The following is a 23,874-nucleotide window of genomic DNA, read 5'->3' on the forward strand; positions in this document are numbered from 1 at the left end:
TAAAGTACAAGAAAAGTAAAGCCGAAAATATTTTTTACTTCATGTACACTTCCGTTTGCCTTAACTTGAGTTTTGTGAGCTCTCGAAAAACCAGTTCACTTTTTAAATTTTTGCATGTCAGAAAAGTTGTTTTTGTATTTTTTCCTTTGTATAAATAGGATCTGTAAAAATTACATAAACTAAACTAATATCTACAGATAGCGTAACTACAACAACACGTAAAATATGCAGTAATAAAATCATTCTATCATTTCTTGTAATGTGGACAATTGTACTTAGATCTGTTTATCATCAATATTTAGAAGCAATGTTTAAAAGAGACGTTAATGTAATTAAGTATGAGAATATAGAAATAACAGAGTTGTAAAAGTTTTGTCATTTACAAAAGCGATAATTCATTTATAAGCAAAGATAATACAATAAACTGCAATTTAACTTACTCATAGCGCTCATAATTAACTTCTGGCAGCTAAAAAGGACCGTAAAATTTGTCATTGGTTAAATACAATTAATTAATAATGAATAAAGAAATGAGTTGTTGTTAGCAAAACTTTCTATCCGTTTCTTTGCAGACATAGTGATTAGTAATTGAAAAAGTTCTTCAGGTATGTCCATGAAAATTAAAACATTTATACATTTTTTATATGGGACACCTCAACCATAACACCATTTTGTTTTAATTTCTGTAGTGTTTATTGATGTGTATAAGACATACTAATACTAAAAATGAACAACCTTATAACACTAAAACGTTGTTTTTATTATTTTATTAAACACTCAACGTTTTGTTTTGTACTGTCAGTTTCGGGTTGCGTTTAAGCGAATGCTCTTGAAAGAGCAAAGCGTGGAATGTTTCATTAAATAAAAATAACATTTTGGTGTTATAAGGCCGTTTGTTAATATTTCGTATTAGCTACTTATTTTGAATTTATAAATTTTGAATGTTTTTAGTCTTGAAGTGTGCTGTCGTCACTGGTCTATGTAAATTTGTAACAGTTTCCTGGTCCAGTTGAATAATACAGAAAATGACTTATTTCATATTTTATCAGACTGATTTTACGTGAGTTTGAATCAGGTGGAGAAATTCTAATTTACCATTTCAACAGGAAATGTTAGAAATTACAGTTTATCATGTATTCGGATGAAGCTATCTTTACAATATTAGACAGATAAAGTATCTCACTTATGCTTAGTTTTTAACAGTTTGATCAAATTATTTCTAGCAATTATGATAATATAACCTTCTCTAAGCAATTAAAGAAAAAGAGTCATATTACATATTCGTTCTAATTAATCCTAGCCTGATACGACCAGCATTCTTTATTTTTAAATATGGAAATGCAAGTTAATGACCAAATGGTATAACTTTTCATTGCATCATTCTGAATCAAACTTTTACTCAAATGTAAATATTTACATAAAGAATTATTTAAAAGTAAAACATAGTTTAGGAAAGGGTAATGCGAAATTATATATGTGTGTGTGTTTGTATTTCAGCGAATTCGTATTCAAATTTCAGTTTCTGAAATGAAAGAAATTAAACACATTTTTGAAAGAGGTGGATGCTTAGGAAATTAAATCTTAAGTGTTTTATAAAAAAAATATTCTTTATTTTTATCAGGCTATTAACAAAAATAGTTTTAAAAGTTGGTCTGTTAGTAATATTTACGATTGATTATAGTAAGTCAACATAGCCAAGTGAAGAACCCTTGATACTTTTAAACAATTGATAATTAATGAAAAGCGCTTTCACTCATATTATTTAATTTTCGTTTGCATATTTCAAGAGAAAAAAGACAGAAATTTATCTCTGAGAAAAAGAAGCGTTTCGTAGTAGAGAAAGAAAATTCATGCAACAATCTTTTACTTTCTTCTGAAGATATTATTTATTTATATAAGCAAAACCTTGATTTGAAACGAACTTATTATTATAGTGTTCAGCCTGAAGTAAGAGACTGAAAACTTTCTTATAATTAAAATTGTATATATATATAAAATCGATGTACCTTTTCCTCGTGTGCTATTTGTTCTGGTCATGAGTTTTAAAATATATTGTTTTACAACAACAAAATTGTTCTGTTTGTTAAATTATTCATGTACTGCGAAATTAGTCGAAATACGTATATTATTTTGATTCTTTTCGGTGGAATTTCTTGAAATAGTGTCTATAAATGAATCATACATCTTTAAGATACTTTTTAGTGTTATAATAAGCCTCAACAGTTCAAATATTATCTAGAAGTATAACCTTTTTCCATTGTTTTTTGTCTACCTTAAATTTTGGCTTTAACATGGTGAGAAATATGAAGTACGTTACACCGAAAATTTTTCACATTTACAGAAATATTTTAGAACAATAGTTGTGTACAGATGTTTCCTATCTGCGGAGACGAAATATCAGTCAGTTCATTGTTCATCAGTAGAGTTATTTAAAATTTTTTGTCCATCATTTAACCAATATTTTCATTTTTTCTGCGAAAGTCGATTTTTTCCTTTGTTAGCTCCTGTTTCAAAGATTAGAACACGAAGCAGAATATTATGCAAATATCAAATCTGATTCCCCCTAATACTTGCAGTTGCAAGTAAGAAGGTTTTTAAAGTGCAGTAAGTGCTTTCGAAGTAACTATGATTAAGATGGTGTAACAATTGAAAGAAACATACTAAAAAGAAAGCGAGTTTCCAAAAAAATGGCAAAGAGGACTAGAAGTGAAAAAAGAAGATTTCTTCTGCTTCTTATTCGAAAACAAAATCTACTTTTGTTTTTGATCTTGGAGATAGTGATTTAGATGTTACTAGATCTCTTCTTGAAGCTTGTTCATCGTTTTCTTTGCTAAAATATTTTGTGAAGATCTTCTTTTGTACTTTGCTATTTATATTATTATTACCATTTTATTAATGCCAAAATATTTACACTTTGAGCCAAATTTATATTAAAAATAACAACTGATACTTGTGAAGATAAGTAAGTTTCATAATGATTTTGAAATTTGTGTTATTTTCCCGTTATTGTGGTGGTTTTGAAAATTTTAAACATAAGTCAAATTACTACAGAATTATAAAGTGAAAATGTTTACTTAAGCATCTCTTAATGTGACATACTATCGTTATGTCTTAGGTGTTTGAGTCACTATTTGATAGCTATGAAACTTCTACCTACTTTTAACCTAAGAATATTCGCACAATAACACAGAAAATTATTTGGTTAATTTCAATGAACGCTTTCTCGAATGCTTTTGAGGATGGTCTCATATTTTTAGAAGTGAAGTTCATATAACTTAGATATTTTGGGCCAGACATAGTTAATGTTTAGTGTACCTTAAAGGTCAATCAAAGCTCTGATATTGGTTAAAAGTACTAAGCACTTTGAGACATGGGCAGATTACAAGAATTAAGATCAAATGCCACTACTTATTCGATTTTCTTGATTATATGCCTTCCCTGAAATCAAAATGAAAAGTTTTATGCATTTTATTTATTCAGAATAATGAAATGCAGTTAGAAAGAATTCGAGCTTTTCACCTATTTAATGAATCTCGGCAAACATTTGGATATGGACCAAAGCAGTAGTTTAAAACATTGTCAATATTTCACAAACCCAGTATCATGTTTCTTGGCTAATGGTGTGGAACTGTAGACAGTTCCCAAGCAACATTGGCATCATTCTACATAAGAGTTTTATATTTCCATATTGCATATAGAAATGACTTATATATTCGTGTTTGGTTTCTATTTCTATCTGGCTGCATTGTAGTTGCTAATTGGTTTAATCTAGTAACATTTAGTTGTTAATCCGAAAAAGACTAACCATCATTTATAAACATAACACAACTGGCAATGTAAATGAAGAAAAATAAAATAAAATTAGTAATTTTATGCGGTTTTACGACAATCCTTGTAGCATACGTACTTCAATGTGGTGAAATAGTGCGTATGAAATAAATCACTTTTGTGTGTGGAATGTTCAGGGGTTTTCGTCATTTATCTTTATGCCTTTTTCAATGGATTTCATAGTTTCACTGAGTGTGAGATATAACAACAATATAAAAATCTATGAGAAAATTTAAATTATTGGGAAAATAATGGATTACATATTTATTGACAAAGAGTTTCTTATAAGAACCCTAGACGACGGAACTGTGAGATGGATTATAAACTATTTTGATAGTCATAAAGTAAGCTGCCAAAAATGCTCAAAAAATTGATATCGATGATTATCTCGGTTATATATTTATACACTTTTTTTGAATTTATTTGAATTATAACAGTGCTGCCAACACCGGCATAAAACAAGTAAATGGTAAAAAAAGTAAACGGCTAGCGCAGATAGCCATCCCTAATTTAGCAGTGTGAGGGAAGGAAGCTAATCATCACCATCCAGCGCTAACTATTGGGCTACTCTTTTATCAACGAATAGTGGGATTGAGCGTCACATAATAACGTCCACACGGCTGAAAGGGCGAACATGTCTGGTGCGATGGGGATGCGAACCCGCGACCCTCAGATTACGAGTAGCACGCCTTTACACGCTTGGCCGTGCCGGGCCCATCCATAAGGGTAAGATATTTTCTATTACTAAAAAGCATATTTACTTTTTGTGGGGAAATTTAATTAAACTGAAGTTTGTTGAGTAATCCTGAATCAAATATCATGTCAATTCATATAAAATGTGAAATATTCATTCTACAATGGATATTAATTCATCACAGTGTTTTAATTACAGCCTTTCCTTACTACTGCAGTGTTTTATGATTACTTATCGTTCTATAATAATTTGTTAATAATGTTTTCTTAAGAATTCGTCATTACCGTATTTCTAAATACTTAACAGCTTATCGAATATATAGTGAAATTTCCTTAACTAAACGTTTTGTTAGTGTCAAGCTGTGGGTAATAATGTGTAATTGAAGTTACTTTTTGATTTCATTAATTAAACAATGCATAATATTACGTCGTCAACATTCTTCAGTACTACGCTTAGTGAGTATCTAACGATGTAGAATGTTGTGTCATCAATGTTTTGTCGCAGTTTCATCAATGACAAACGTTTTGTGAAAATTAACGATCCAGAAAAATCGGCTATCAGGATTTTACAATGTTGCCTGAAAATATCGTTCTTGAGTAGGTAACATTGTAGGAAACGTACAATCAATGTCACGTTTTCTCGGTAGAACGTTTCGTGAGCGCTCAGTCTTGTAAAACAACGTCATCAATGTTCTTTTTAAGACTTAAGAATTTTCTCACTAAAGCATACGAGTATATGTGTATATATATATATAATTATCGGCAACGTGTTCTCCTACGTTATTTTCTCAACAGAACAACCACATCAAGTGACTCACATGGTGACTAATATTTATTTTTTTCTCAAACAGGGTCCAAATTTAAAGAGTATTTAACGATATAATCAGCACAATTAAACGTTGCGTGTATTATACCAAGCTTTGACATAGTGTGAAACCTATTTCTGATTCATATTTCCGTAATTATTACAGTTTCATTAGTTCTCACATTAGCATTTTGGTTACAGGTAATGTAGAGCTTAAAACAATATTAGTTATACATTATTTATGACAAAGTTGTTACCTATTATAATTTATTCTGGACGAGTATCCCAGTTATTATGTTACATATTACGATTTGAAATAGCATGAAACTGAGTAAAACTGTAATTTTAATTTAGAAGTTAATTGAATGTCAATATGTATCAAATTTATGATAGTTACCAACAATATTGATGAACACAGTTTTATTTCTAAACATAAATATATTTTAAGAGTAATGTTGGAATTTTATTTTCCATGTTAAGTCAAGAGAGCTTAGTCTACTATGTGATCATAAGCCGGATAAAGAGATATGTCGCCTTCCATCCCGATCTTGTTGGAATGTTTGTCAACTAGTAGCCGGCTATATATAGCATTTTTATTTAGTGATAATTTTTACTTTATATTTATTTGTTTACTTTTTTATAAGCAGGCGTCTGTGAGCTACTTGATTATGTAACTTATTCTAAATATTTATAAATTTTACAAATAATAATAACAATAAAGTCAAAGGTCGTGAAGACTCTTTTGCTCTATAATATAACGATAAAATAATAGTTACTGCTAGAATGAGATAGGTATTTGTCCTGTTGAAGAACAATGATTCTGAAGGAAAATAAGGAAACACTGTTTTGACAATTCGCCGATTTTCGACACTAAGACGATCTGTATAACTGATAAGTGGCATGTAAGCTGGAGATAGAACGACTATGCCAGAAGTACCTAGCTACCTTCTGCTTCTGCTCGCCCGCAGAGAAGAAAATCCAAATTAGTTTTGTTGACTTTTATACCAGTATTCATGTCTTTACATAGAGAGTACCAACGCACTCGCGGATAGGTATGATGATCGTTTAAAGCAATTACCTTTATTATTGCCAGTGTTTTAACAAAATATCATTGTACATTTGAGTGTTAAACAAAACGACAGGTAATTACTTTTCAATGCATGCTTATTTGAAATTAAGCGCAAAGATGTACAATAAGTTTTATGTGCTCTGCATGTCGTGTGTATCGAAACCACTGTTTAGCATATAAATTCACAGAATTAAATACTGAGCCATTGGGAACATTTGATAGACATTTTGATACAAAATATTAATCAGATTACTTTCTCTTAAAGTATTCTAATTCATGAAACATTAGAAAATTAATTAAATAATTTGTATTCAATATAGTTGTGTTCATGTATTGCAACGATGAACCATTATAAGAAAGACTGATATAGCTTTACACAGCATAGTACATGCTCAGATGTATGCAATGACATAAGTATGAAAGCAATGTGTACTAAAACAACTTTACGGATCATTGTTTTTGTGTGTTTTTTATATCAAAAACACATCTAGCTATCTGCTGTGTCCACTGAGGGGAATCGAACCCCTGTTTTTAGCGTTGTAGATCTGAAGACTTACCGATATCCTAAAGGGAAACTTACGGATTAGTTAGAGGACAATATGTACTATAAGATTTGATAGAAATAGTCTTTAAAAGTGTTTAGATGTGTCTAAACAGGAGTAATTTAATAATTAATCTGATATATTTCGTCCACGCAAATATACTTTATAATAGTAGCTACAAAATATGTTGAAGGAAACTGCTATCGATATCTTATTAATTATAACGTTGGATTTCTTTAGAAGACTGGTTTAAATCTGAGGGCTTATAACGCTAAAAATCTCGTTTTAATATCCGCAGTAAGCAGGAAACTCATATAAAGAGAAAAACTTTCTTTCCTGTTCTTGTTAAATTGTTCGTTTTTTAAATTTCGCACAAAGCTACTCGAGGGCTATCTGCACTAGCCGTCCCTAATTTAGCAGTGTAAGACTAGAGGGAAGGCAGCTAGTATTCACCACCAACCGCCAACTCTTGAGCTACTCTTTTACCAACGAATAGTGGGATTACCCGTAACATTATAACGCCCCCACGGCTGAAAGGGGGAGCATGTTTGGTGTGACCGGGATTCGAACCCGCGACTCTCAGATTACGAATCGCACGCCTTAACACGCTTGAGCATGCCGGGCCTATTGTTGTTAAAGACAATAAATACATATATAAAATAAGAAAAATAGAGTGGAACTTTTACACATTTTGTTTTTGTTCAATAAAGTATTACCGTATTTTATATGTAGTCAAAAATGCAATTGTGTTAAATTTACTAAGATCATGTTTTCGATTTGAAAAGTACATACGCTATTATGGTGATTCAGTTTTCTTCCTACGATAATCAATAAAACACAAAACAGATGCCAAAATTATCATGATTTTAAAGTTGACAAGATACGGCATGCAGTATGACATTAAATTAAAACCTTAGTTGACAAAGCGCCAGGCTCCGTCCTAAATAAATATAATATAATAAGGTAAGGTCTTGATATTTCTTCAAGGTAGAAAACACACTACTTCACGTTAGATAATCAAGTCCTGGATAATAAGTACATCTTTAAGAAAGGAAGAAGTGGAATACTCTAATCTTTATCACTTGACGTGTAATCAACAATAAAAACTTAACAATATTATGCTTCTGATAAAACTTTAAAATTGGTTAAGAGTTGGTTTATACGTTTGTACACATGTACACACATATAAGAAGAACACAAATAACACAAACAAGTGCCTAAATTCCAAATAGAAGAGGCATAACAAGTGAATTTTAAGGCCCTGTAAGAAAGTTTAGCTATCTTTACCTATTCACGATTGCCATGTGGTTAGGGCGTTAGACTCGCAATCTGAGAAACGTTGGTTTGGATCCCCGTCTTACCAAACACACTAGCCTTTCAGCCGTTAGGCGTTATATGTGACGGTTTATTCCACTATTCGTTAGCGAAAGAGTAGCCCAAGAATTAGCGGTGTTTTCTGACGACTAGCTACCCTTCTTGTAAATTACCTTTCACTGCAAAAGTAAGAAAGGCTAATGCAGATAGCGGGAAACGCAAATCAAATCTTCATGTATTCAATGTAAGTTCCTAAAGAATCAAACAGTTTTGTGAAGAAAGTACATTTGTTCCATTCGTCTTCAGAAAGTTAAACCAGCTACAATACATACTTTTTTTTTGTCAAATAGTGCAGGTAGTTATTAACGCATCATACATTTTTTATTGTACTTTGTCTGAAATTAATCTTCTTTAATTACTAAGAACGTTACAGAAAGGAAATTAAAGCAGAAAAACTAAGGATTTATTTTGTGAAAGAGCCAGGAAGGTTTAGAAGAATTCGTTTATAATGCTTTGAATAAACGATTTGATAACATCCCTCATTATTTATTTTGAAATTTATATTTATTTGAAGGTTTATATAAATGTTTTCAAGCAACTACATATTGCTGAGAAGACTTCTTTTATCAACATATTCGTCAAAAATAATTATTTTTCAAAATAGTTATTTGTTTTTATTAAATGCTAATGTTCAAACCAATATCATATTTTAACTATTACCGACTTACAATGCTACTACAATGAAACTTTTTACAGTAAGCGTTTAAGATATAAATACATGCTGTTAATTATAACACTGTGATTAAGTGTATTCAATTAATGATGAAGATCTTCAAACATTTTAAAATGTGTTTCGTGGAATGAATCTAGCAAATAATGGAAGAAAGTCAAAAAGTAATTAATCATGTTTGACCTGACTTTATTAAATTGGTTCTTGGCCTTCCACTAAAGAAACAGTCAAATAAATAAACCTTTTATCTGCGGCTATAAGCCAACAGCCTTTGTTCCGATTTCCACAGTAAACCTATAGTCAATGTTGGAAACTTGGAGTGAATCTTTCTTTCTCGTCTCCATAGAGCAAACATATATTATACTTCATGTTTATTTTATCTACGAGTTAAAAGGATAAGCATATTTGTTAGAGTTAGAAAACTGAATAATCCTGAATATTTTATATTTAAGAATGAATGTTTCCTTTTTAAGATAAAGAAATAGTGAGCACTGAAAACTTCTAGTGTAGATCCTCAAGTAATCGTTAGTGTAAGACTGAAATAAGTACATTTTAATATTACTTTTTGCGATCTTTAACAAACAGTTCTTTGATCAAACTTTAGGATATGTTTTATAAAAGAAAAACTATAAGTAGAAGTCATCTTTCGCTAGTCGTTTTGGAACTAAAACTTTAGACGATGAAGCACTAACAAAAATAGATTTGAAGAAATAAATGAAAACAAAATATAAAGAAAATTTTGAAAACATAATTGAACAAAAAGACAAAATAAAAAACCGTAATTACCTTAAACGTAATATCAATGACATTTACATGAAACAATTAAAATATTGAATGCCGGCTTATTCTATGTATAATTTACTTATACGTTTAAAAATGAAAATGTTTAGACAAACTAGTACTTAAAAATAATATTACCAACTGATAATTTAATAGCATTATTTTGCAATATTATATCATATCATTCAGAGAACAGTGAATCATATGTTCCATTTTCTGAACGAAGACCAATTTACTGTCTTTAAATTTTAGCTCTTGTTTGTAAATATCAATGAACATGAGTAAAAATTGAAATAAGTTAGGTTAATGGTGCGGTTTTGGTGAATCACGTCGTGGAAACCGTGTAAAAATGAAAGTAGCAGTTCACATAACTCCACGTGATTAATGACTGAAGGAATGTATATTTCCCTAATTATTTAAACCAAAGTAGTTACGCTACTTTTAGTTTTATGTCCCAAGTAATAAATTACAGTTTTCTGTGTTTCAAACGTTAAAGTAAAATTTCCTTCCTTAAAAAACTTTATCACGAATCAACTTCGTGGAAAAGTACATTAAATTTAAGCATTTCCTCGAGAAGTGGAAAAACATGTACAGATTTTTCTTTAATTAAGTCCAAGATATGTTGTACCAGATTTATCATTTACCCTCTTCATGTTTTTGAATTTAAAGTTTTCATAAATTCAACACTCCCACTCAGTGCCTCAGCGGGAAGTCTGAAGACTTATAATGCTAAAAACCAGGTTTCGATACCAGTGGTGAGCATAGCAGAAAAATCCAATTGTGTAATATTGCTTTACTCGACTCGTATTCCGAGGGTCTCGGGTTCACATTCCTGACCGCCGAACATGCTCTCCCTTTCAGCCTTGGATGCGCTAAAATGTGATGGTCAATCCCAATATTCGTCGGTAAAAGAGTAGCCCAAGAGTTGGCGGTGGGTGGTGATGACTAGCTGCATTCTCTTTAGTCTTACACAGCAAAATCAGGGACGGCTAGCTCAGATAGCTCTCGAGTAGCTTGGCGCAAAATTAAAACAAACTAAACCAAACCAAAAAACAGCGTTAAGGATCTCGACTCGCAATCTACAAGTCACGGGTTCAAATCTCCGCCAAAGTCATACGCGACCATTTAGCAGTAGAGACGTTATAATATAACAGATACATAAAAAATAAATAACTAGAATTGGTGGTGTTAAAAGATGTCTTCCCCGTAGTCTCTCACTTTTGGGGGTTTGATTTCTCTCGGTGGACTCAGCAGATAGCCTGATATGGCTTTGCTATAGCAAAAACACCCGAAATCAAGTATGGCTTGCGCATACAGCTCTCGAATATTTTGCGTAAAATTAACAATCATCATAATAAAAAAATCGATCATTAAAATCAATAACGTTAAACATTTTTAGATATAGCTGATAAAGCATTGAATTATAACAAAATATGCTTTTTTAAAAAATTAATTTCATCGCATATAAATCTAGTTCAACAGAGATGAAATAGCTAGATATTGCTTTTCGAATTATTAGAGCTATCAGCAGTTTGTCACAGTAAGTTTGTGGGCTTATAAAGCTAAAATTCGCAGTTCAATTCCACACTGTTGCCAGAGCACAGATAGCTTATTGTATGGCATTAAGATGAAAAAACAGTAATTTTGTATCAGAAGTAGTTCGTGATTATCATCTGAACTAACTAATCTGGCACAACTGCACACGTTTCTATATTGCAGTGTATTTAGTCATCTCTTCAAATTAAAGTAAAAAGATGTAGAATGAATGTTAAATCAAATAGAAAAAACTGAATTAGTTTATACATCCTACTTTACTCGTGCACTCATAAGACGAAGCTAATAAAGAAATGAGTTAAATTTGTGTGATTTTAAAATACATCGTAAATATTAAATTTTATTCAATAGTCATTGGAATATAAAGTTTCAGCTTTTATCACCTTTCAGTTTGAAAACCACATTTAACCTAAAATGTATTAAAACTGAGAGAAACATAACATTCAAATTAAAATTAGCTTCTGCTTGAGAAAGTTGTAAAAGTTACGCTATCCTTCTCGTTTTCCTAATTTAATGTTGTTAGTACAACGTTCCATAAAGCCATTTGTACCCTGCCAACCACATGTATCGTAACCCTATTCTTGGAGTTTTGAGTTATAAGTCTTAGTTCTGAACCACTGGAGTCTTAATTTTGGAAGTAACCTTCTTCTTATGTTTTTAAATTTCACGCAAAGCTACTCGAGAGATATCTGTGCTAGTTTTATGCAATTTTGAAGTAATATATAAGGGAAAAGACAATTTTGTCAACGTCATTTATCAACCAAGTCGTTGGTCACTTAGAATAAATAGTGGAATTTTACTGTCACTCTTATAACACACCTAAAACTCAAATTACGGATAACAATCGGTTTTGGTAGTTACGGGGTGCGAACCTTAAGTTCACAATCTGAGACGATAAACCCTGAGGGAAGTGATACCACTTAATTTAACATTACACTCGCATTTCGTTTTCATGATATTATTTTCGTTGTTAATAGCTCTAAACTACCTATTTAATCGTATAATGACGAAAATGAACAGAATTATGTACATATTTAACGTAACGGAAAATTATTTTAAACTACTTTTTAAACATCATGTAATAACGATGATGGTTAGAATTATGTATAAGTTTAATATAACTGAACATTTTTAATTATATTCTTGATAATACAATGTAATGTTGAATATTTCTAATATACTGCAAAACTGACATGAAAAACGTTTGTGTTTATTAACATTTGTATAGTGTAAGATATCAGAAACATCCGTTAACAAAGAAATATTCTTAATATTGTCTTCTTTCTAAAACACATATCAGTGTTACCTTGTTAATGAAATGTATGTTGAAGTCTATGCCATCTAAATTATTTTTACGTTTGAGTAAAATTCTGATGGTTCGACATAGTAATAGTTTTTGAATATTTCAAATTTATTAGGTATTAAATATCATGGTTAGAAATAATTCAATAAAAACTTTCTTTTTTTTAAATTTATTGTTTCATGTCGCTTTGCTAACATTTTATAAAAGTTAGGAAGTTCATCGTAGAAAAGGAAAAAAATATTTACGAATTTATTTAAAAAAAAATCCTTCTTATTATATATTCTTAATTTTGTATGTTTTGCAATACTAATGAATAGATTTCAAAGACAATGTTGCTTCATGTCATTTTTTCATTGTAGTAGACACGAATATGCAAATCTCCTTAAACAAATAACATATTTCTTCACTTGAAATGATTAATAGTTACATTTTTGTCCTATTTTCTGTACTAGATTTATTGATACATCTCTACATCTATATCTTTCTGTACATGAAAACAAGCTACCATCAAAAACATATCTACTGAGTCAGCAAAGAAATAAGACAAAAATAAAACTTTGGTTTGAATGTAAAAATATGTTATTTTCATTTACTACACATTATGTGATAAACTATTCTGGCACCTGAATAGACACAAATAAAAGACAGTTATTTTCAAAACTACTCACTACAGCGACTTTTTAAAATACAGTATATTATGATGGATAACACATGAACTGAAATTATAGTTTCCAGAATTTGTTTATGGTTTTCTTTAGCAGTGGATTTTTAGCACTTTTCTATAAAAAATAATTCATGAAGATGGTCTGAAAGTAAGTATTACAGAAACTTTGGCTCATTATTTGACCCTTGATGATATTTTTTCGTCTTGCGTCTATACAAATGTAAGGCAAATCCATCATCATACTTGTTTAATTTCAGTCGAAAGAAATATTTGAAAATACAATAGTTGCACAATAGACTTTACTGTGATATCATAATAGAATGTTCTTGTAAGTTAGGCACATTTACCAGAAGTGGAACAATCTCTTTGAATTAATATTGAAAAAAAACTTTCATTGTTTAGATAATTAATATTACCACCTACGATGCTAATATTCAAATCAGATTGATAAGCTGAAGGTTAATTGTATTAAGTTTTTTACAGAGAATGTGGTTATTAAAAGATGGCTTCTGCAAGTGACGTATGTAATAGCTATTGTAAATACAGCCACAATCCGCCATGTTATTCCAATGAATTTTTCCATCTTGTGACGGTGTCTATGTGAGTGTTGTCATTAACATTATGCCATATTGTGACAAAGTCAGCAAAAAAGGACACATTTCTTTGTAATAAAATTTTATCTATGTGTGTATATGTCTGTATAACCCAACAACATAAAGTTACCATAAACGTTTCGGATATGAAAGAGCATAAATTACATTCAGATTAATTTATATATATTACTGGCCATCAAATTTCAACTATTTAGAAACATACAAATTACTTGTGACGTAAACGCCAAAATCGGAATATCAATAAGGGCATAATATACCATTACAAATGAATACTTACGAGAATAAATGAAACGAAAATCGGAATTTGTAATATATAGCTACGGGAAAATAAAATCACTTTTTAAAAATTACAGAAATCACCACTAAGCTCTTAATATACAGATTAGGCATCTAATAATCACTTACGTTATCTGAAAGGCAATGGACTGGTCATCCATGCAATGCTATATACATAATCTTATCACATAATCCTATCTCAATTATCACTTTTAAGTTGGCTTCAGGACTTAAAATAATTCAACTTGTTAATGAATAGAGGGTATACCTAAACAAGAACATTTTTATATTTGAGTTATATAAAAAGCCATCGGATGAATGCAATAGAACTTGTAACAGAAAACAGTTGAAAGTTAAGTACGAGAGTCTCTTATGGCAGTATAGCAAAATGGGGCTCTTTTTATATATATATGGTTTCTTAATTTGCTTTCAATTTTCTGGAAAAAAACTGTATGGCAGATCTTACATAATCACTGGACTAACTGACGCATATTTCTTGTCCTTATTATTTAAACTTTTATTTTCTGTCAAAATTAGTGAGACTAAACTTTTATGTTTGGAATTGAACCAATTTTGCTGAAGCTTATTGAATCATGTTTTGGAGAAATCACAGTTGGTACTTTTTTCATGAAAACCATTCAATACCTATGTGGACTCTGTTCGTTTCATTATTAAATAGAAAAGTACTTTATAATAGAGATCGATAAAAGTTCCAATTAATTCATAGATCAAGAAACCACCTATTTAGTTCCTGAGCAAAAACCAAACATTCAAAGCACTTGTTGAGATATATTATGTGCATATATGCTAAAAGGGTCACTAACGTTTCTGGTGTAACAATTCAAGCATTTTTAAAACAACAACTTTTTCGTCTATTACCTATCTACCTACTTACCTGAGCACGTCAACGGGGCTAGCCTCTAGACGGCTCTGACTATTGCTGTAAGATCTATACAGCTTACTAGACTGGTCTTGGGTATCCACATTTGATATTTCAATAAATATATGCAGATGTTTGCACAAATGGTAAAAATATCATTCACGTACTTAAATCTTTTCAACCTAATAAATGGCGCTACATCTCGATGGCTAGATATGCGACAGTTTCGAAATGCAAAGTATATACTTTACATAGGAATAACACAACAGGTAAGCAGACAATATTATTAAAGAATATGAATTGTAAAATAAAATAGGGATCCTGAAAAAAGTAATGAAACAAGAATAATAATAACAATGACAAATGTATAAAATGTACTACCTACTTTGACAGCTTTACATGCTTATCTTTAGGCTTGGTTTTATACCTTATATGAGGGTCAATATAACTTTTGCTAATGTGCTACATTTTATTCGACAGTTCCAACTATATTTTCTCAGTTTGTCATTTGTTCTCCTACTCTTTCTTTCTTCTCTTCTTATATTTGTTTCATTCCTTCTTACATCTTGACCATACTTACTTTTTCACTTCAAACAGGTGGTTTGTATAGACCAGTAGTGTTCATGAAACTCTTTAAACGTGTTATCATTTCCTTATTCTCATTGCAAGCAAAATTGTGTTAAGAAATTCAAGATACATATAGGTAAATATATATATATATATACATCAGTAAGTTTCTATGATATTAGCGCAATGTTGAATAAGTGACAATGAGCTTCTACTTTGGAGATTACCTGCGGTATCGTATCGCTTTATATTGTATAGTTACTAGCTACTTGCCCATTATTTTATAAATTTAAATGATTTTTTGCACCTCGTATGTATGCACATATATTGTCTAAAACGTACGACCTAGCAGATCGTTATCATAAGGTTTATAATGCTTTATATGATTACAAAACAGACTAACACTTCACAAAAGCATACAATTTTGTCATTATAATAAACGTTGACAGTAATTATACAAAATTAAATACTTCGATTTTTTTCTTAAACTTTGGTAAAACTTTAACATCCTAATACACTCTTTTTCAATAATTACCTCAGGGACAATAATACACAAAAATATTTCGATGGAATTAATATACCAAGGTAAGTTCAGATTTAGATAAAAGTGTATGTATTTGTTTTATTATATAACTTGTACGTGTGACGGATTTACTATTACATATTTATTCTAATATCGATGTTTCTTTCAGTTAAATATATATTTAGAAACGCATGTAAGTTACACTGTTATATGTGTATTGCGAAATTCCCTCCTCCTCATTCAAGGGTAAGAATCAGCAATATATGTGTTACGAAAACACTGACTAATATGGTCAGTATTATTGGGCCAGCTGAATTTATTAGGAATTTGCGTAACATTTATAAATTGTAACTAACATGAGGCACTTAGAAACAGTATGTATTTCTGATTTGTTACAGCTTATACACTATAATCCTCAGAAGCTATAACTTTGATTAAATCTTACTAACTAGGAACTTGAGATATTTGACAAGGAACGTTTATAGGTTTTGAGCATTACAAACCATTAGCGAATTAACAACGGAGTTAGTATTTTTGCAAAAACATTACACATTTCTAGTTATATAAATATCCGTGCAATCAGCAAAAGCTTAGCTAGCTCCCCATAAGTGAATTGTACCAATATTAACTCCAAATTAATTCACTCATCGTGAACCAACGAAAGAATATCAAAGATGTTTAGGATCAGATAGGAGACTCAATATTGTATAAGTTTGTAAAACATTTGTAAATAAATCATTATTTGTAACAACTGATCTTATAAATTATATTATTGTTTCTATATTAAAATATATTTGTATCAAGAAAGAAAATTATGTGTATTAATCTTGTTGGCAAATATCATAAATTATAACACACCAACATTTAATTAACTTCTAAGTTTAAATTACAATTTAACTCAGTTTCAGGCTGTTTTAACGTAATAGTAATACGTAATAGTTGTAATTGAAATGATAAATGACCTAATCACTCACACTGAAATGACTATCTCGAAGTGATATGTTGATGCTTTCTTTTAAACTGCACGTACAAATTGTAAGCCCTTTTCATTGTCTAACTTTTCACAAACCTTCGTCAATGTTAAACTCTCTGAAACTATTTATAATTTTCCCAGCGTTGTCCTGTGTTAGAGTCAGAGTTATCTTGTAATTTATTGTTAATTTGTGTCTTCGTAATTTTTGTTATTGTTATATAGCGTGAAAATCTCCCTAATTACTGTTATTTTTTTTATGTGAGAGGCATTCAATACTATCTATACTTTGTTTACGCAAGATGTAACTTTTTCATTGTAATTTGAGTGATATTATTCGTACTTAAGATGTGTGAGATTGGTCGTTAGTCTCATAGTTCTTAATCCCTCTAAAACAAGTTGTTGATTTTGTTATTAAATGGGATAATGATTTCATTTGTTTGGTATTCTGTGAGAAAATATTATCAACTTTGTTTTTGTTTTTTCCAATCTGTGCAAGACTGATCACAAGTCTGTTGTTATTAATTTGTGTAAAATTCTTAATTAATCCTCTTATTGTTACATATTGTTTGTTTTGCAATTTCGCACAAAGCTACTCGAGGGCTATCTATGCTAGCCGTCCTTAATTTAGCAGTGTAAGACTAGAGGGAAGGCAGCTAGTCATCACCACCCACCGCCAACTCTTGGGCTACTCTTTTATCAACGAGTAGTAGGAATGACCGTTACATTATAACGCCCCCACGGCTGAAAGGACGAGCATGTTTGGCGCGACCGGGATGCGAACCCGCGACCCTCAGATTACGAGTCGCACGCCTTAATACGCTTGGCCATGCCAGGCCTATTGTTACATATTACAGACTGGTTGTCAAATCCTTTATTATTTAGTTTATGATGGTGTTTAATATGTGATGCCAGTTCAAAGCTTATTTTTATGTTATTTCTCAGTGTTGTTTGTCAAAACTTAATATCGCTAAGTCTTGTGAGACAAGTGAAAGGTCTTATATGCTGAAGGTCTGTGAATTAGTCGCGAGCCTTGTTGGCAGATTCTTTGAAACTGGTCATATCTCGTTTTATTTCTATATTGTATAGAAGTGGTCAGAGATAATTTATTATTTTTATGTTAAACCTGTCCGAAGAGTAATTGTTAGTCATGAATCTGTAAATTGAGTACGACTTGTGAAACGGATTAATATTCGATGTAATAATTTTCTTCCTTAGCTCAATCAGTGTTAATAAGTGTTCTTATTATAAGGTTATAAATACTATATACATTTTTTTATGTTACTGCTGTTTTAATACAAAGCTACACAATGTTTTTGATCCACTGTTGAGAAGTAACTCACGGATTTTACCGTTGTAAGTCAGTAACTCACCACTGACTCGCAGGGGGATTTCTTCTAGTGTGTATGTTTAAAACTAGTCGTAAGCTTCTTACTGATAACCATTTGTGTAACCTGAGTAAAACTCTAACTCTTATTATTATTCACTTGTATAAGAACTATTATTAACAAACAGTTTCAAATTAGTTGTACTACTTCTTAAACTGCTTGAAATTTGCTTTAGATCTAATTATTGTTAAATATTGTGTTGTGTTTTTAAACTATTATTGTATAATGGCTAATAAAATTAGCCGTAAGTCTCCACGTTGCTGAATTTTGTCGGGTTCGCAAACCTTTTTATTGTAAAACAATATGAAACTATCTGTAAGCCTTGTTATTGTTAACGTGTGTGTGACGTTTTGGTTAAGCATATTATTGTATAGTTGCATAGAATTGGACCAGATACCTTATATTACGAAAATCCGTAGGCTTTGAAAAAAAATCGAAATTAAAAAAATTTAAAAGTATTTTTTTGGTTAATAGTAGTATATATATAATCACATTGATGGCATAGCTATGAGTTTTAGACTAGCCCGTTATCTAGTAAATAATCTCTTTGTTTTAAATAGAATTAATTGTTAAAAACATCACATCATTGGAATGTGTGAATGACACTTTATCTTCAAGGACTGAATTCATATTCCTTAACTTTAGAGTATTAAATTGCAAGTGCAAAATTATTATATTTCCTGTTTACCACCAATATGATCATGAACTTGTATTCTTAGAAACGTTACTATATATTTTTTACATTAAAATTATTTACTACCTTTATATTAATCTTATAAGTTATATGCAGTAAAAGTATTCAAAGAAAATTCTCTGAAGATCATAGTTCATTGCACATATAAAATCTCAGCATCCATGGATATTTTACATAAAAGAGATCGACAACGCTTATAACACTTTTATGAGAAAATTATTTTATTACTTATCTGATTGATCTAACAATGTAAAAGAATGAGGTTTCTTAATGTTCATTTATTGTTTAAAATAACCATATATTGTAAAGTGAGTGTATTCGCATATACAATTAAGATTCATTTTGAAGTCAATATATGGTCTGCAGTATTTCTTCAGATAAAAATAACATTTCTTCATTGAAGTCGTCAAATTTAGTTTATCATTTTGAAATCAAGACTACTTCGACTTTAATACAAAAATGTTTCTGACGAAAATAAAAGTATATACAATCTTACCAAAGGCGAATTAACCTAACCTATTTCAACACGTCCTAACTGAATGTGACGAAATCGTTACACCAAATCAAGAACATTAAAAGGACAATGACAAACAAAATTTTCGTTCAAAAGAGAGCTTACATAAAATGAGACCGAAAATCAACCAACTTAGTTTTTAAATTGTTTCTTGTTTTAAAACTCTGAAACCTCTCTCGCTATTTATAATCATTCAAATGAAACAAGCGGCAACGTATATTATAAAAAAAATATATTTAGTGCACCCAATTTTACAAAACAACTTTACAAGGAGTGCCTTTTGTATAACATAGCTTTCTTTTTATAGCACATCTTTACACGGCTGTTTTTTTTTATCCTAGACTGGCTGTTTTGTGCATGTGTCGTTTTGGGATCAAACATCCTAAGTTTTTGTTTTGATTATTTTAAATTAATCGAAAATAAGGTTTTGACGGAAATAAGATTAAATACCCCTTGCCATTAGGTTATCATAAAATAGTAATTTCTTTGCTGCCATTTAGATTGATATCTAAATGTAGGATTTTGTTCAGTGAAAATCCTTTTCAGTTTATTACATACAGTTCTTTTCAACAAGGAAAAAAGGAAAAGAACAACAACATTACCACCTTTTGTTTGATTGTTTATTTTAAATTAAAACAAATACAAAGCTATTGTTATAATCTGAATAAATATTATTTAGATCTGCTGGAAACATGAGAACAATGTCGTTCAACATTTCTAACAGCTGCGACAAAAACCAAAGGTTTGGACAAAAGTTCCGTTTGTAGATAGTATCATACCAGCGTTATTTCATATACAGTATGTTAGATGGTTGAAGACATCAGAGTGTCCTTAGGATTCACGTTGGTAAATCATTATACAAGTCTCCATCGCAAACCAAGGAAATACATCAGATCATAATATTTTATTCATAAAGGTTGAAGAAAAATAAATACTGTTTAATTTTATTGGTTCCTTAACATTATTGTTCACTTACAATTTCATCGTTAACATTAAGTAAAGGAAATATATGGTAAATGTATCTGACATTTTTACTTGCATTCATTGATTACATCTAACCAAAACACCCATCTAGTTATTTACACATGCTTCGAAATACAATGCAAGTAGTTCTTTCTTTCTTAATTTTTCTATCAAAAACGTAATTTTAGTTTTTCTATCTAAATGCACAAGAAAGAAGTGAACAAAATAGTATATTAAAGATCTAAATTAAAATGTATGAATATTATTATAATTAACATTAGAAAATATCGGAAAGATAATATTCTCAGCTTTCAATCAATCTTTTGTTTCTCAATACTATTTATTTCTCTTGAAATAAGTTGCAAAACCACTATTTGATATTTATTTTTTACAATATAGTAATTAGACACAAACCATTAGCTTTCGTACAGTAGGCCTAGAAAAAAAACTATAATTTATTTTGGCGGAAGAAACATTCAGCATATGTAAATATATCTACGAAACAACCAAGGTTGTTTTTTTAAAACTTTAAAACGTTAAATCTATAACTAAGTGAAACATCAAAAGCTTAATATTTCCTTCATAAATCACAAACCAGTTCATTCTCAGCACTTGATAAGTGGTTAATGATGTTCTTCAATAATAATAATAAATAAAACAAAAGAGACAGCATAGTAATGCTATGTTAAGAAATATATGGTTCAATTTTACGATAAGTAAAAATACGATAGGTTCATCAATGATGTATATTCTTGATCTCTAGAGTCTACAAACCGTTTTAACATAAGATATGTTTGAAAATTCTATTGGATAAGAGCGATGGTTGTCTATAGATTTTAGAATAGTAATTGTAGATGATTAATTCAATTTATTTTTAACCACGCTTTATAATTTTACAATTTTTAGATACATGTAAAAATGCTACGTATATTGTGATTTCAACAATTTATTTTAATAAAGTCAGTAAGAGTCCGCGAAAATAGTATTTTATAAAATAACATACAATATACTGCAATATAGACATTAAGGATGGTTGTTCCTTATTGTTTATTCCATTAACCTTTGTATAGCGTATTTTTATTAATTACATTCCTTTCTAAATGTATGTTAAAATAACGGTGTTTCTAAGCGATCGTTCTGAAGGGAATGCTTTATTTTTGCAATGGGGACCATTACTGCATTATGAGCCACAAAAGTGTGATTAATACATATCGTACAAAGATTCTATTACTGGATAAAGTAGTAACTGCAATAAAAGTGATAATACAACCTATAGTTAGTTTATTACTTCTATCTTTGATGAGTATTTGGTGCACAGGTGTTGTCAACACACATTACGGCTTGAGAGTTAGTTTAAATCAGTACAGCTTTTACTGATATGAGTACAACTATGTCTTAAGTTATAAAAATATTATATTTTAACCGGTTATACTTTTACAACACGTCACTTCTCATTCATTTGATCTTTTTTACACAAGTTTATCTTGCTTAAAATGGCAGCTGTTGTGGCTATCTTCGGCTTTTATTAATCTAATAACAAAGGAAATACGCAACAACAACAACATATTGTTATCCCATTTTTTTTAATCCCAGTTTAAAAATAATATAATTACAATAGTCAACATTACTCTTACTTAGATTCTAAATCTTTAATGTTGCTTTGTAATTTTATATCGTACATTCAGCGGTTTTCACATGCAAAGATTTCAGCAAGTAACCTATACTTACAGCATTTAGCTGATTAGATTTACTTTTTAAGGCATCAAACTACTGTTTTTTAAAAACTATTTTGCATAGCTTAACAGGTATGCTTTTAGTATGCCTATATAATTTGTTTCGATACAATAGTATTGTATAAAAACACATTTTATATCATAACAAAGGTTGTCCTGATGATACAAATGGTATGTTACTTTTAAATCACCAAATATAAGAATTATTATTGAAATTATGTATTTATAAAACATAACGTAAATACGTCTGTTTATTTTACATAATAAGAATAAAATCGATTAACTTAATGGCATTGTTAGAGGCAGATGATTATCAACACTTTGAAATGAAAACTAGTTAAGGCATATTACTGTGACAGAAGTGATAGTTATTGTATGAACTTCCACACATAAAGTTTTATTCACACATGAATTAAGCGTTGTGATCTGTCTGATTATTTCTATTTTCCTCTAATCAAATAGCACAGAAAGAAATATGTTTAGAGTAAAAATAAAACCAGATATTTACTTTCGGAGACATAGTGTTATTAATATTAATATTAAAAAGAATAATGTCATGCAAGTAGTATAATTGTTTCCAATTTATGTTTTAATTTACCTTGGAAATAACATAATTCTGAGACCAAAAATCGACAAAATATTTACGGTGATAAATGGAGTCACAAGACAAAATATGAACAAATCATGCGTTATTCATATAATATTTCAGAAAACTTTCTATCTAGAGCGTCAATGTAAATGTTTCTCTGAAAATTAGGAAAATATATATTCACCGTTTAGTGTCCCAAAACAGTCAAGATTTGTAAATAATCATGAAATGATTTATTATTTAGTCTGATATTTAGAAAATAGAATCAAAAATTAATTTTTGATTTTTTTTTAGGTACTTTCCAGAAAGTAATAAAAATTTCATCTTTCTTATAGCCTTCCTCGTGGAAGGTATGAATCATACTTAATAAGATATTTAGACTAAAAACAGACTAAGTAAATTTCTTTCTAAGAAATACTTTTTTTCTCATTTTATTTATGGATGCTCATGGAAACTAAATATTTGGGCTCCATCACACGCAGAAATACAATTTTCTCACAATGCTCTTTAAGCAAAGTATTCGATTTCTAGCCCAACCAGTTAAAAATGAAATGAGAACTAAGGCTTCTAAGAACTGAACTACTAGATATTAATAATCAGGCTCCCTTTAAAGCTAATACTACATTTCTAATTAATTAAACTATGGTACACTTAATAATCTCAGTAGGCTTCTAACAGCGCAATTATCGTGTAAAGTCTAGGTGCAATGTGTATTACTAATGTCATTGTATATTTTATCATGTTTCAACATCATAAGGGAAAGTTCCTAACAAAGTTTTATTTCAATTGGGTCTCTTATAAAAGGATTTTAGTGCATATGTCTACTTTATTTAAGAGATAATTCAATAACAGCTTTATATTGCATCAAAATGAGTAATTTT

Source organism: Tachypleus tridentatus, chromosome 13 (genome assembly GCF_004210375.1).
Source record: "Tachypleus tridentatus isolate NWPU-2018 chromosome 13, ASM421037v1, whole genome shotgun sequence".
Lineage (NCBI taxonomy): Eukaryota > Metazoa > Arthropoda > Merostomata > Xiphosura > Limulidae > Tachypleus > Tachypleus tridentatus.